The sequence below is a fragment of the Podarcis bocagei genome (assembly GCF_964188305.1).
Source record: "Podarcis bocagei genome assembly, chromosome: 1".
NCBI classification, from domain to species: Eukaryota; Metazoa; Chordata; class Lepidosauria; order Squamata; family Lacertidae; genus Podarcis; species Podarcis bocagei.
This window is the reverse complement of record NC_138125.1, coordinates 41,193,457-41,207,604: the sequence shown is the minus strand read 5'-3', so window position 1 is coordinate 41,207,604 and position 14,148 is coordinate 41,193,457. Positions and strand designations below refer to the sequence as shown.

General features: G+C 39.0%; 1 protein-coding gene across 4 annotated transcripts in view; it reads right to left on the bottom strand.

Moving 5' to 3' along the window:
* CDIN1 (CDAN1 interacting nuclease 1) overlaps positions 1-14,148 on the bottom strand; it is a 118,485-nt gene that overhangs the window by 1,371 nt on the left and 102,966 nt on the right. The gene's annotated exons all lie outside the window — the stretch shown is intronic.

Here is a 14,148-nt window from a genome sequence, read left to right as displayed (position 1 = left end):
TATCAATGCAAAAACACAGTTCATCACAGGTTTATTTATTTATTTATTCTAAAACTCTCCTGCTTGTGCCTTAGAAATTCCTCAGATATTACTAAGGCTGACTGATCCCTACTAGGCAATCTCAGGAAGTAGCCCCATGGCCTATTTTATCCATCAGGAAGTTCAGACCCTCAGGCTGGGTTCATAAAGAAGTAATCACTATCAATCATTGTGTAGTGATATGTTTTGCACATCAGTTTCACGTTTTTCCTACTGAGAGCACTTAATTAAAGGGAAGCACTACTTTTGGTATAGTATTGCAAGAATTTTACAGTGAAATCATAAATTATGAATGTTAGGTTAGTAAAAGGATGTCTAAAAACAGAACAGCCTTCTATAGTCTAACGTTACACCAGGCTGTACAACACGAGGCCAGAAAGCTCTTCCCTTCTCCCTTTCTGTGATTTATTGTATGGCACAGTGAACTTGCCAAAAACAACAGTACAGGATGAGCTGTTAAGAGACTGTATGTACAAGGTCAGTGGAATGTCATATAATGGTTTGTACACGGGTCTGAATTCACACCAACATGGTAGTCAGCTTTTGTTAAGGGCCTTAATTATAATGGGGATGTCTCAAGAGAGCCATAACAATTTAAAAGTCCGTCAAGTCAATAAAACATATTTTAAAATGTGGGCAGAACCAGGCTGGCTTCGTTGGGATGGTTCTTTCCAACACTACAATGGAAGGACCGTTCCACAGATGTCTAATGAATAATGAACAAAAGCGACAAAACCTAGTGGACTTCTTTTACCATTCTGATTAGACGGAGGACCTTTCTTATATTCAACTGCTTAATTCGGCCATCTGTGGATTTATAACCACTGCCTTCCTATGCTTTCAGAAGCAATTGCTGTGTATAGCATCTTTCACTCTTAAAACCTTGGGTGTTTTAGAATGACAGGTGCTATGTAAGGACTAGTGTTGCAGATTTAGCTGTGTTAAATAATTCTTTCGAAATGGTGATCGGCAGTAAAACCAGATTATAGTGGCCTACAATAGATCCTCTCTTGTAACCACAAACCATGGTTTGTGGTTATGTTTCAACTGGCCCACTGAATCAACTGGATTTCTGTATTTTATGCATTAATGTTATTACTCCTTCAACGCCGGACAGGCTGTGTCTCATAATACAATGTCTCCATAAATCAAAGGTAGCATATGCGCAACATCCATACAATCTCTATTCTAATTCCTCGTTCAAAAAGACTTAAGTGAAGTACTTAAAACCAAAATTAACTTGTTGGCACATTTAACATTTGGCACTGACTATCAGAAACTCCTGCTGCTAAGCACTAATTTCTCTCTCATTAGCTCGCAGAATCGGAAAATCACAAACAATGCCAGTAGTTAATTATTGCTGCCTTAATTTGAAAAGTCATTTAGCCTTTTTTCCCTTTTGTGTCAACGGGAAGCAGTAAAGAGGTCAAAGATAGAAGCAAGAACCACCCTTTTTAATTTGAGACTCACCACCATTTTTCATAGATGCATAGATGTGATTTGTGAAGAACCCAATTCAGGGCTGCAAATTATAGAGTAAGTGCAGAAACTTATTTATAGATTAATTATACGGTTAAACAAATTGGTGACCAACCTTCCTTTTGTGATCACTTTAAAGAAAGTTAGGCTGAACGGAAAATGTTACAACTATTGCTCACTGTGATGAAATCAGAACATAGGAAGAGCTCTGTTGGATTAGACCAAAGCTCATCTAGACCAGGATTCTGTTCAACCAAATGCCTCTGGGAAGCTCATAGACCATGTATGAGGGCCATGGAGCTCTCTTAAAAAAAGAAAACATGGAAACAACCCAGGAAAGTCTTTGGAATCCAAATCCAGTGTCAAAACAAGAGACTCCTGTCTAAAAAGAAATGCGTTTCATAGGCCATTATGCTGGAGCAATGTGATTTATTCTGAAAGTCCAAGCATTAATCAGTGAAGAAATCAACAATGTTGGAGAAAGGACCTTTTTCAGACAGTCAAAAATCTCTGTTATTAGACTGTGCAATGTAAAAACCTTTTAGTTTTTACTCAATGCTCCTATTTAAGTGCAAGGAACGTGTGGATTCCTCTTGTTCCCAACTCCAGAAAATAAGACCATTTCCCACAATCTGTTAGCAATCTTGTAGCCCATTTCCTAAACCATTTATAAAGCAGGCTATAATACACACACACACACACAAATGTTACCTTCAAGGCATTGTGCAGATTTATACTTTGTGGTCAGACTTGTTAAACTGGGGGCTGAACACCAGTGGGGTAGAGGGGGGCACTAGAGTTTTTAGGAAAAGGAAAATAATGGGTTATATGTATTGACTATAAATTTACTGAATAGCCTAATCCACGAGATGCTGTACATACTATTTAAGCCTTTTAAAAAAATATTCAAGTGCAATTCCCAGAGAAAATGGTTACCTTAAGAGTTACACTGAAATGCAAACAATTAGCTAAGGTATATTTGTCAGGAGACTGGAAATTCAACCATTATGGAAGCAATCCAGCACATTGATTTAACCAGATATTACAATTATATTGATTGTCTGAGGATGCTTTCATAGAATCACAGAAGTGTTGAGTTGGAAGGGGCCCCAAGTGCCATCTAGTCCAACCACCTGCAATGCAGAAATCTCAACTAGATCATACATGACAGATGGCCATCCAACATCTGCTTAAGAACCTCCGAGGAAGGAGAGCCCACAAGCTCTTGTGAGAGTCTGTTTCACTGTCAAACAGTTCTCATTGCCAGAAAGTTCTTCCTGATGTTTAGTTGGAATCACCTTTCTCATAACTTGAATCCATTTGTCCAGGTCCTACCCTCCAGAGCAGGAGAAAACAAGCTTGTTCCATCTTCCGGCCCTTAAGATATTTTAAGATGGTTATCATATCTCCTTTCAGTCTTCTCTTCACCAGGCTAATCATACCCAGTTCTCTAAACTATTCCTTACAAGGCTTGGTTTCTTTGGGTTTATGTTTCCTAAATATGTTTCCTAAATAACTTTCCCAACATGCCGCACAGCAAATTGCTTTGGAAAATGAGGGAACTTTCAAAATCAGTTTATGACACAGCTTGGCTGTATTCCATAAATCCAGAATCCTACCCTTGTATGTTTGCTACATTGTTTGCTACCATATGTGACCAATCCTGTCTCCTGGATACTTGCAAAAATGTGGTTAATGTGTGCATTTATTAATTTTGTGCATATACAGTACCTAGAACACTGTGTACAGGTAACTGTGAAACGTTACTAATAATTGACAGATTTATCTCATAATGTAATGGAAATTATTAGCTGCTGAAGACAGATGTAACATTAAAAGCACCCAGAGCATAGTCCTTAGCTGTGCTTCAAACCACTTTTCACAACTGAATTTTGTGGACCAGCGAATTGAACTCTGGTTGAAGCCTGTCAAGTCTTGCTCTTTTGTGCCTACCAACCTGCTTGCCAGGTACTACTACTGTCTCTGCCTCCATCTGAAGCTGGTGAAAGATTGCAAAGTGTCTTGCGCTGCAGCCAGGCTCATGGTGTTTTCAAACACTTTTACGTATTTAGTAGATTTGAAGACAGGAACACAGTTTTCTACACATTATCATATATCTGTTGAATACAGTTTAACTCAAATGCACTATTGCTTATGCAAAAAAAGGATGTTTTATTTGTGTGGCAACAATTGGAGCATTAACAGACTGTAGGAATGCTGCTAATCCTTTTTTGGGGCTTATATATAACTCAAAGCAATTGTTTATTTCGTGGACATTAAAACCATCTACTATTTTGGTGGCTATTGGGGAGTTTAAAATGTAAACTTAAAACTGTATACTGAGAAAAATTGACACAACAGTGGATGAGAAATATGGATTATGTGAAAAGCATTTAAAATACATTAATCACGTTCACAGCATCTTAAAGAGAGCATCTTAAAAAGCAGAGACATCACCTTGCCAACAAAGGTCCGTATAGTTAAAGCTATGGTTTTCCCAGTAGTGATATATGGAAGTGAGAACTGGACAATAAAGAAGGCTGATCGCCGAAGAATGGATGCATTTGAATTATGGTGCTGGAGGAGACTCTTGAAAGTCCCATGGACTGCAAGAAGATCAAACCTATCCATTCTGAAGGAAATCAGCCCTGAGTGCTCACTGGAAGGAAAGATCCTTCCAGTACTTTGTCCACCTCATGAGAAGAGAAGACTCCCTGGAAAAGACCCTGATGGTGGGAAAGACTGGGGGCACAAGGAGAAGGGGATGACAAAGGACATGATGGTTGGACAGTGTTCTCGAAGCTACCAGCGTGAGTTTGACCAAACTGCGGGAGGCAGTGGAAGACAGGAGTGCCTGGTGTGCTCTGGTCCATGGGGTCACAAAGAGTCGGACACGACTAAACGACTAAACAACAACAACAATCATGTTCACATTGAATCATTCCAAACTAAGAAACTAGCCATCCAACACATAAACGGCACGAACCATCTATGGCTGCCTAGGTGGGAGATGATCCTCATGGGGCTTTTTAAACTCAGTTTCAAATCAGTCCTGGGTGGGGAGCATACACTGCGGGAGGAAGATGGCCCACAATATGCTAATTGTGACAGGAAGGACAAGATAGGGCTCCCATGCACAGATGACCAGACTGGCATTTGAATGTTACTTCAGCTTCTTCCACTGCACCGGTCAGCAGCTGACTAGCTTAGGGGATGCAGAGCAGGCTACAGACCTTTGTTCTCTGACACCTCACCACTGTTTTCAGAAGCCACCTCACTAGCCAGCACTAGCAGGCGGCACTGCAATTTGTTCAGTCAACTGGAGGCCAATGCATAGGCTCATTAGACTCACTCTTTCCTAAGGTCCTCTTCAGCAAGATACTTGACACTGCTTCTCTCCCCCCCCCCAAACTCTTGCCAGTTTGGAAGCTCCTTTCATATCTGTTTGCCTTGTGTCTCCACACCCAGCCATGGCAATGCATGATCTTGAGTTGCTTTTACCCACCTTGTGGTTTAGATGAAGAAACTTGGCATTTAATGAGCCTAAATGGCTTTGGTGCAATAAAAAGGATTTGCCAAGGAATTATAATAGAAGCCCACGTTAATTGTAGCCTCACGTCCTATGCGCTCAGTAATATGGGCTGTACATAATAAAAATCACAGGATGGTTTTCAAGATCCTTAGCTTACTAATCTTTTAAGTGGTGATGGTGAGATAAGGACTAGCTAGAGAGAACTATGCGCAGATTATGATTTTCCTTACTACTTGCATAAGAAAAACCTCACATCAGAGTGAATTCTACCTTTGAAAAGAATTCTGCCAAATGGCTGTTTCATGAGTTCTACATAAAAATATAATGTTCTCTCTACAAAGCTCTATCTTCATTCCAAATCTTTCATGCCTATTAACCTATTCTGGAAAGGCTGCAAGTAGGGGGGAAGCCCTCTATTGTCTAATTCCCCCAAGATCCAAACTATACATCATCATTGAGAAGAATTAGAAGCAAACATTTAGTTAAGCTTGAAACTGACGGGACTTAAGAGGAATGCCAGGCTGCAACCTGCCAGGGTGACAGAAAACATGAGACAAGCTATTGAGAAAGGTTAACCTGAGGTCCAGACAGCCAAAGTGCTGGTCAACTCATCTTGCCATTAGGTGATTAATAGTTGTTTATTTTTAGGGCTTGAACTAACAGGCCATCCTGGGGCCAGTGCAAGATGATATCTGAATAATCTCTGGCTGCCTTGTGCCAGAAGAAATCTTTTTTTTCCAGCTGTTGATCTGGCTGCAGTCCTTGTCAGAACAGTGAGATGTGCCAAAGACAAAATCTCTCCCACTACATGTGTCATACTGAGGTGTCACACACCCAAAAGGTGACTAGGTGGCTAGGCCTCAAGTAATTAATTCTTTATTGGGAGCCTAGGCCAAAATAGTTTTTGCTACAACCTCCTTTTCCTGAGGTTATTCCTTTTAGCCAGAGAAAGTATTCTACCTGCTGGTTTTTCATGACTGATCTTAAAGAGGCAGGGCTCAACAGACTATATTAACACCTCCATCCCCGCAACTGTTTAGAACAAGGTTTCATAAGCACTTGTCTAATTCATCTCTTGTTGTAAAGTAATCATTTATTTAATAGTCCAATCTGCCTATTGACATAAGGCAGGCATCCATGCTATGTTGTTTTATATACCTATTGACAACTTTTTAAATTTTATTTCAGCAAGCCTATCCAGATATGAGATTTGGTTGCCTACATTTGATTTAACATTTTTGCTGATTTTATCTGTGTTTTAGCTTATAAAAAACAGATTTGTGGTTTTTATCTACAACATTGCAATGTACCCCAGAGATTCGGTCTTTGATTAATCAGTTTATAAAGCTTTTCTAAATAAATAAATCACAATTCAATAAAGGCAGAGTGAAAAAAAAATGCTCTGCATTACTTTCAAAGTAGAAGGGTAACTAATTGAGTGTAAAAGGTAAAGGGACCCCTGACCATTAGGTCCAGTTGTGGCCGACTCTGGGGTTGCGGCGCTCATCTCGCTTTATTGGCTGAGGTCACGTGGCCAGCATGACTAAGCTGCTTCTGGCGAACCAGAGCAGCACACGGAAATGTCGTTTACCTTCCCGCCGGAGTGGTACCTATCTATCTACTTGCATTTTGATGTGCTTTCGAACTGCTAGATGGGCAGGAGCAGGGACTGAGCAACGGGAGCTCACCCCGTCGCGGGGATTGGAACCGCCGACCTTCTGATTGGCAAGTCCTAGGCTCTGTGGTTTAACCCACAGCGCCACCCGCATCCCTTAATTGAGTGTAAGAAGGTCATAATAGCCTGTTAGATCCGGGCAATGGCTCATCTATCCCAGCATCCTGTTCTCACAGCGACCAAGCCCACAAGCTGGATTAGAGCACGAGAGCATTTTCCTCTCCTGTGGTTTCCTGCAACTGGTATTCAGAAGCATTATTGCCAACTGTAGAGACAGAGCCACCATCTTAGTAAGCACCGATAGCCTTTGCTTGAGAAACAGGATAAAAATCAGTAGCGGATGATGTGTTGGGGCTGTGCCCCTTACCTGATCTCCCTCTGGCCAAATGGCTGGTGCATAACAGGATGGAGATGAAGAGGGGTCAGGTGGACGTGAGATGGTTGTGGTGCGAACGTGCCAATGGAGCCAATCTGGTGCTTCTGCCTGTGTGTTTGCACTGTACCAAACTCACCGCTTACTTGCCCATCTCCATCTCAGCATGCAGCTGCAACTCAGCCAGGTAACAACCCAGCAAAACCCCGCTGCTTGCTACTGCTTACTACTGTAATTGAGCAAAACCCAATCAAGATTACACCAGCATTTTTTGACAGCCAGGTGATTCAAGAGCTAGCAAATAAGGGGGGGGGGAGCTGTGGCCTTTCCTATGCTATCGGACTTGCATCAACTCCTGTCAGCATGACCAACGGGCAGGGTTGATGAGATTAGATTTGAAGGAAAACAACTTCTGGAGGGCCACAGGTAAATAGAGGCTTTCATCAGAAAAAAACCTCAGTAGGAAAATATTATTATTAATTGAATTTATATATCACCCTATACCCAGAGGTCTCAGGGAGGTTCATATAACAAAATCAAAATATAAAACCAGAAAATATATAACCAAAATAAATCCTCCCGTTTCAGTAGCAAAAGCTATTACTCTCACAAGTTTGGATTGTTTTTGGATGTGTAGAGATCACACTTGCATTTCAAACCAGTGAACTTGGCAAAGCAAAATGTTTCTTTGGGTTTAAAATGTCTTTTGAGGCAAAAAGTAACTGATAAAGGGGCAAAATCTTTCCTTGAAACTGCACATGGATAAACAGGATTCTCATTTCTAAACCTGTCAGTCTCTGACTTTCCACCTGCTCTACTTTTACATTTACATTTTTAAAGCATATTTTAAGAGCATGCCTAATAGATTAAGCATTATTTTTAACTAAGTTCAAAGAGAAGAAAAAAAACCCCTGCAGCTTTGCTCGTGCTACCTGATTTCACTATGGCAACAGGAGAAAAATGGTAAATTCTAGAGATTAAAAGAGCTATAATTCCAGTTGAAGGAGTAAAAGTAAGAATTACAATTCATTTGTAATTCCAGGTAATTTACACCACCTTTGAACTATTAGTTAATTCTAAGAACCTCATTTTCCAAGCATGGAAACTTCTAAGATATTACACAAAGTGGATTGAGAAGTTTGTTTGATTAGGCATTGTTTTCTCTTTACTGTATTTATTTGCTCTGGCTTAACACATAAGTATTTATGTATGTGCAAATTTATGGAAATGTTCACTCTAGAAAGGCTTTTGCTTTTAAATACTGGTCTTAATAAAATACTTAGGAGACGATAATCCAAGGGATGATGGATTTTAGGATGTTTTCTTGATCACATAAAATGAAACTACTAAAAATCTTCATGGGATCTTGTGATTCTCAGGTAACATTCCCTTTAGCATTTTATAACTCATGGGTAAATTAGCTTTATTTCACTGTGGGCCACAAAGAATTCTGTACCGTGGGTGCACTAAAAATAGAATGACAAAGTGTAAATAGTGGGATCATTCTGTCTACTTATTAAGGTATTTATATCTTGCCTTTTTAGGAGGCGAACAAGCGCTAAGAAATACCTAACAAAAAAGAATGCTAAAAACAACACAAAACTAAATAAAACCACTAACCCCAACCACTAACTGAACAACAAAAATAGGCTAGCAGAACTTGATGCTACTTTTCTATGTACAAGGATATTTTGTGTGTGTGTGTGTGTGTGTATAGTATAATTTTTAAATATATACTTTATATATTTGGGCGCAATCCACTCCCACCACAGGAGTAGCTGCCTGTTGGTTATGTTGAGAGCAAGGGCCACTGTAAACAATAGGACTTACTACTGAGTAGACACATATAGAATTGGTGTTTAAATGTACCTCATGGTTTGTGTTAAAACACACACACACACGGTTAAATAATTTTTCTTTGTGCAAACATCTAGGCATCAAATAGTATCTCAGACTAAAACCAATGTGTCACAAAAGTCAGTTACAAAACACCTATTTAAGTTAACGGTTCAGGACCAAATATAGCCTAAATATGACTGAATATATTAGGACTGTTTCATACTAGGAAAAATCCTTTCAAGATATACTCCACTGGTTTGGCCCAACTGTGATGAGGATAGCAGCTGCCATTAAATAAACAAATCCTTATGTTAATAGGTTAAGTGCTTGGCTATGCCGTTGATAAATGTGAAGCTAATATAATCAGTGGCAGTAAGAAACCATACAATTGGCTGTTGGCAGAGCTAATCAGAGCTTCCAGTTTTCACAAGGGTAAAGTTTCAGAAAGATGTCGACTCTAGGCCTTTTGACCTAGATGAGACTTTGGACATGCCAGCCTTGTGTTCTGGTAAACAGGCTGGAACTCTGAGTGCAAATCAGTAACATGTGCCCTTCACTAATAGAACACATGGCTTTAAAATTAAAATGCAATGTGATCGAGTGCTTCGGGATATTTTAACAGTTAAAAGAGAATGTGGCCAGATAAAATGCTTAGGTCACATCTTTTATGTCCCCTTCCCCACTTAAAAACCTGGACAAATTCAATTGTATTGTATTTCTTTAAAATCTGCTGGAAAAACAAAAAGTTCAGTTAATTATTTCATGGTTGATTGTCTGGAGGAAACGAGGATGTTGTGTTTTTCTCTACAACATATGCCACCTATTAGATAAATAGGTTTCACTACATCCAACTAACAAAAAAGAAAAAAGGGGAAATGACTTTGCAAATACATAATTGTAATAAAAACAGCAATACTATATAGATAATTATTATTTTTTCTAATATGCTACATTTGTATTGAACAGAATAATGAACACACACACTTCATCTGTATCTGTCTACACAAACACACACAAACTAAATAGATGTATATACACACCTACTAAATATCATTAATCAATAGTTTTATTCCAGCTCTGAAACAGATGCTGAATTCATAAATTCTTCTTCAGATAGTGAATTCAGTTCTCAAGTGACAATATGGTTGTAGATGAAAAATGAGAGGGATGTATCAGGATCTTTGGTGGAATTCTGGGGCCTGCAGAAGTACAAAAATGTTTAGGAAATAAAACTCCAAGGGGGGGGGGGACAGCTCAATGAAGACTGAGCTTACTTAGCGGTCAGACAACACTGAGTTACACTGGGTCAGTTTCTACATGGCCTCTATAAACATATTTCATAGTTGAGCAAAATGCTCTAATGGTCCTAGTCTACTTTTTTGTCATTCCCAATGGGAAACAGCACAACTAATCTGCAGAGCACTGCAACAGATACTCCCTGGGACAGGGCAGTGGTGTGTCACTGCACACCATAAGCTGCAATCTCAAGAGCAAACCATGGACAACATGCTAAGCCAAACCATGGCTTAACTCACAGCAGCACACCAGCAGGAGGAGGGGAGGAAGAGCAAAATGGCTACTATCTCTGTTCCAGGAGCCCACATGCTTTCGTGTTTGCACTAGGCCATGGTTTGGCATAATGTTATGTCAGATTGGGCCAGTATAACATGAACATGTGAGACTGATACTGAAGCATTTATTTAAGGGCTCTGGAGCCAAAGCGGTAAGAAGGAAACAGCAACTTTGGTGGCAACAGTGCTGCATTTTTTTAAAAAAAATATGCAGTTAGATTATTCATGAGACTCAAGTTAGCATGACCAAAAAAGAAAGCTAAGTGAAGGAAGTTCACATGAACAGACAGAATGCTGGACTTAGATGTGGGTTCAAAATCTTTGCACAGCTCCGAAGTATGCAATTAAGTAACTACTGTACAGGACAAATACAACAAGAATGAAAAAGCACTTAGTAATGAAAAAGCATTTAAAAATGCTATAGAAAAAGAGGGATAATTATTAGTGAGACCTGGTACATACATTGCAGTATGGAGTGCTCCCATTCAGGGTTCCAGTGAGGCAGGTTCATATCCTATTTCCTGATACTGCATTTCCCCTCGCCCTTCTCTCTGGTTTTCCTTCCTCTCCCACCAATAGTTGCCAGCATTTGCTGGCCACTGAGCATTCTCAGTCCTCATTGGGGTGTTTTGGGTTCTCTCACAGGGCTCCCCTCCCCTTGATTTTATTTTTTATTTTTGGTAGTTTGGACTTTGCCCAAGCCTGTTGATACCTCTTTATTGTTTGTGGATTGTGCCAATTTGGTTATATCAATAGTCAGAGGATAAGGCTGCTCTTCGGTATACAGGATAAATACATAAGCAAATATAGATGGCTGCTGATTGCTTTGGGAAAGTGTTCACTAAATCTAAGGAAAGGGGTAAAATGAGAATCCAGATCAGAATATACAGCCAAACCATACAAATGACAGATATATAAAATTACTCTGTATTTATCAATAAATGAACGTCAAAAGAATATATAAAAATATAATAATTAAGGGAAATAAGGGGGAAAGTAAGATTATGATAATCTCAAAATATAAATAGTTCAGATTTAATAATTCTATTTAATGTTCCAGTCTTTCAGCAAAACATTAAACAAATGCTAGTTATTTTTGTGGTGTAATTAGTTATACATGTCTGTAACCACAGGTATGCAAACCATAAAAATTGGAATGTAGTTCAAGAAAAAAAGCATCAGGAATTGACCCTTAATAATTAAGAAAAAAGAAGAAAAAAGAAAGCTTTGAATAAAACACAAATGAGAAAGTTGCAGTCCACCACTCTGTGTTAACACCTCTGGCTTGTAATGGATGCTATCACAGGATTACTATCCAGATTTTGTTTATTTTTCAGTATATTGGGGGTCTGAAAACCATGCTGTCTTACACTTCTGTTACTCTGTAACCTTAACTATTATTCCCACTGTGTAAAAGCAAAGCACAAATTTAAGGTGACAAAGCACCAGTTGGCGGATGTGAAGTACACTACGAAAGCACAAACCTCTAAAAGCTGCATAACCATTATGAAATAACTGACCTATATGAAACTGCTACCATGGTTCACAAATTTATTGTCAGGTTCCAGCCTCTAGCTGTTCTCTGATTGTTCTAAATACTTGACAAACTGAAGCCTTTTCACTTTCCGTTGAAATTGCCTCATCTCCCTGTCAGAGCGCCATGGGGGACTCCATTACTTTTCCGACTTCTTTCCCCTACTGACAAGTCATTTAGCTGGCTTCTTGTTGTGAAGGCTGTCCATGTCAAATTAGCCAGGGCCCCTATTGTCCTTATTACCACTCGAAAAGCCATCATGAGTAATGCTACGGGGTCCCTCAGTTATCATCATTTGTCAGAAAGAAAGGGAGTGTGGTTACATATAGTTGACAGGTAATTTCAGTGTCTACAATTACCCCAATTAGTCTTGTCATAAACAATTCGATAAATGCACACCAATACAAACAGATAAACACACCAAGGTCTCTCACTATTAATGTTGTGTAATGGGTAAATCAGTGATATAGTGCTATATTTTATTTATTTCTTTAAACTATCCTCAGCTGTACGCTGGCAGTTGCTACCTGGTCAGCACAAATTGTACTATCTACTTTCATTAGCTCATCACTATCAGAGAATAAGAAAGGCTGTGACAAAATTCATTTGGGGGGTGGGGAGGAAAGGGAGCAGATTGCCTAAAGCAGGTGTTATAACAAAGATAAAACAAAGGTTTTCAGTTCAGCACTGCCGTGCCTTTAGAAGTGATTATGTTAAAAAATGGAAAAACAAGAAATGCTCTGGAAAGAGAGGGGAAAATACATTCGTTCTGAAATTAGAAGCACCTGATTTTTCAGCTCAGTTGGTGGTGTGACATATATTTAACAACATGTATTAAAGGCTGATACTGAGAACCAATTATTTCACTCATGGTATTAGCACTATGTTCTTCAGATATATAATCTAAAAGTGTAAGAGATACACCCCCAAAACACCCAAATATATCATTCTTCAACAGACCTGATAATTTCTGAATTTAGAACTATTTGGCTACAAGTTTAATAAGTTCAATATAGCTGACAGTGAGTGATGTTATGATTTTACCAAGCACTGTCAGTACCAATTTCTGTTTCACAATGCAGTACGTATCTGTTTTAACACAGCACACTACAATGCTACAGTGCTGAATTAAGGACTATGAAGCTTATTCCTCAGCACCGTTCAAAAAAACTGTCCAAATCTCAGCTTCTCTTGAGTCTGCTGCACCCTGTCTATTTGCTGACCGCAGACTTAAGTGACGGGTGGAGAACCCAACAGAAGTATGTTGTTGTAGGAAATTGCTTTTGGCAACTATTTGTTCAAGCTCAAGATTTTTTTTTTTAACCAACACTAAGAACCCAACAGAAAACAGGACAGGTCTCCCTAATGAGTAATCTATTTTAGCACAGTCTTGTCTAGGCATGACAGTTTACTGAGAGGCTTGAAAAACTCGTAATTACCAGTGTTACAGGGCAATTAATGTATATTACACTGCACTACTCATGGCAGCAACTGTCATTTTCTCAATAAAAATGAGTACTCTTCAGCTAAAGGTGACATTAATTGGGACTTTAATGACTATGCAGAGGAGCTGAAGCCAAATATGAACAAAACAGCGATTCAATGAGCAACTTCAGAAACGAGAAAATTGTACTAAAATGAGATTAATTGCTGTTTAGAAAAAGGAAAGAACCTAAAAAGCTATTAAATTGCAGGGTTTGGGTGCCCGGGTGATGGTTGTGATGTTAATCTTGCATTCTCACAGCAGGCAAATATTCACTAAATTCAGAGCCTTTTGACAGCAGGAAAAATCATGTATGCTTAACTTCAATCCATCAAAAATATATTTCAGCTTTTATCAGTGTTCTAAATACTTCTGCAATTTCAAAAATTACTGCTCCATTCCTTGGCTGTCATCATGCAAATGTGAACACTGTCAATATTGCTGTGAAAAATTCCTCGGCTTCAAAAGGCTTACTTTGGTGATAAAGAAAGAAAAATGTGAAGATTAGAATTGCAAAACACACACTACTAATATAACAGAAAGCAAACAATAGGAATGTAATATTTAAATTGTGGAAACTGCTAAAATAGAAAATGATGGGGTGTTTGTATATGTGTGTGTGC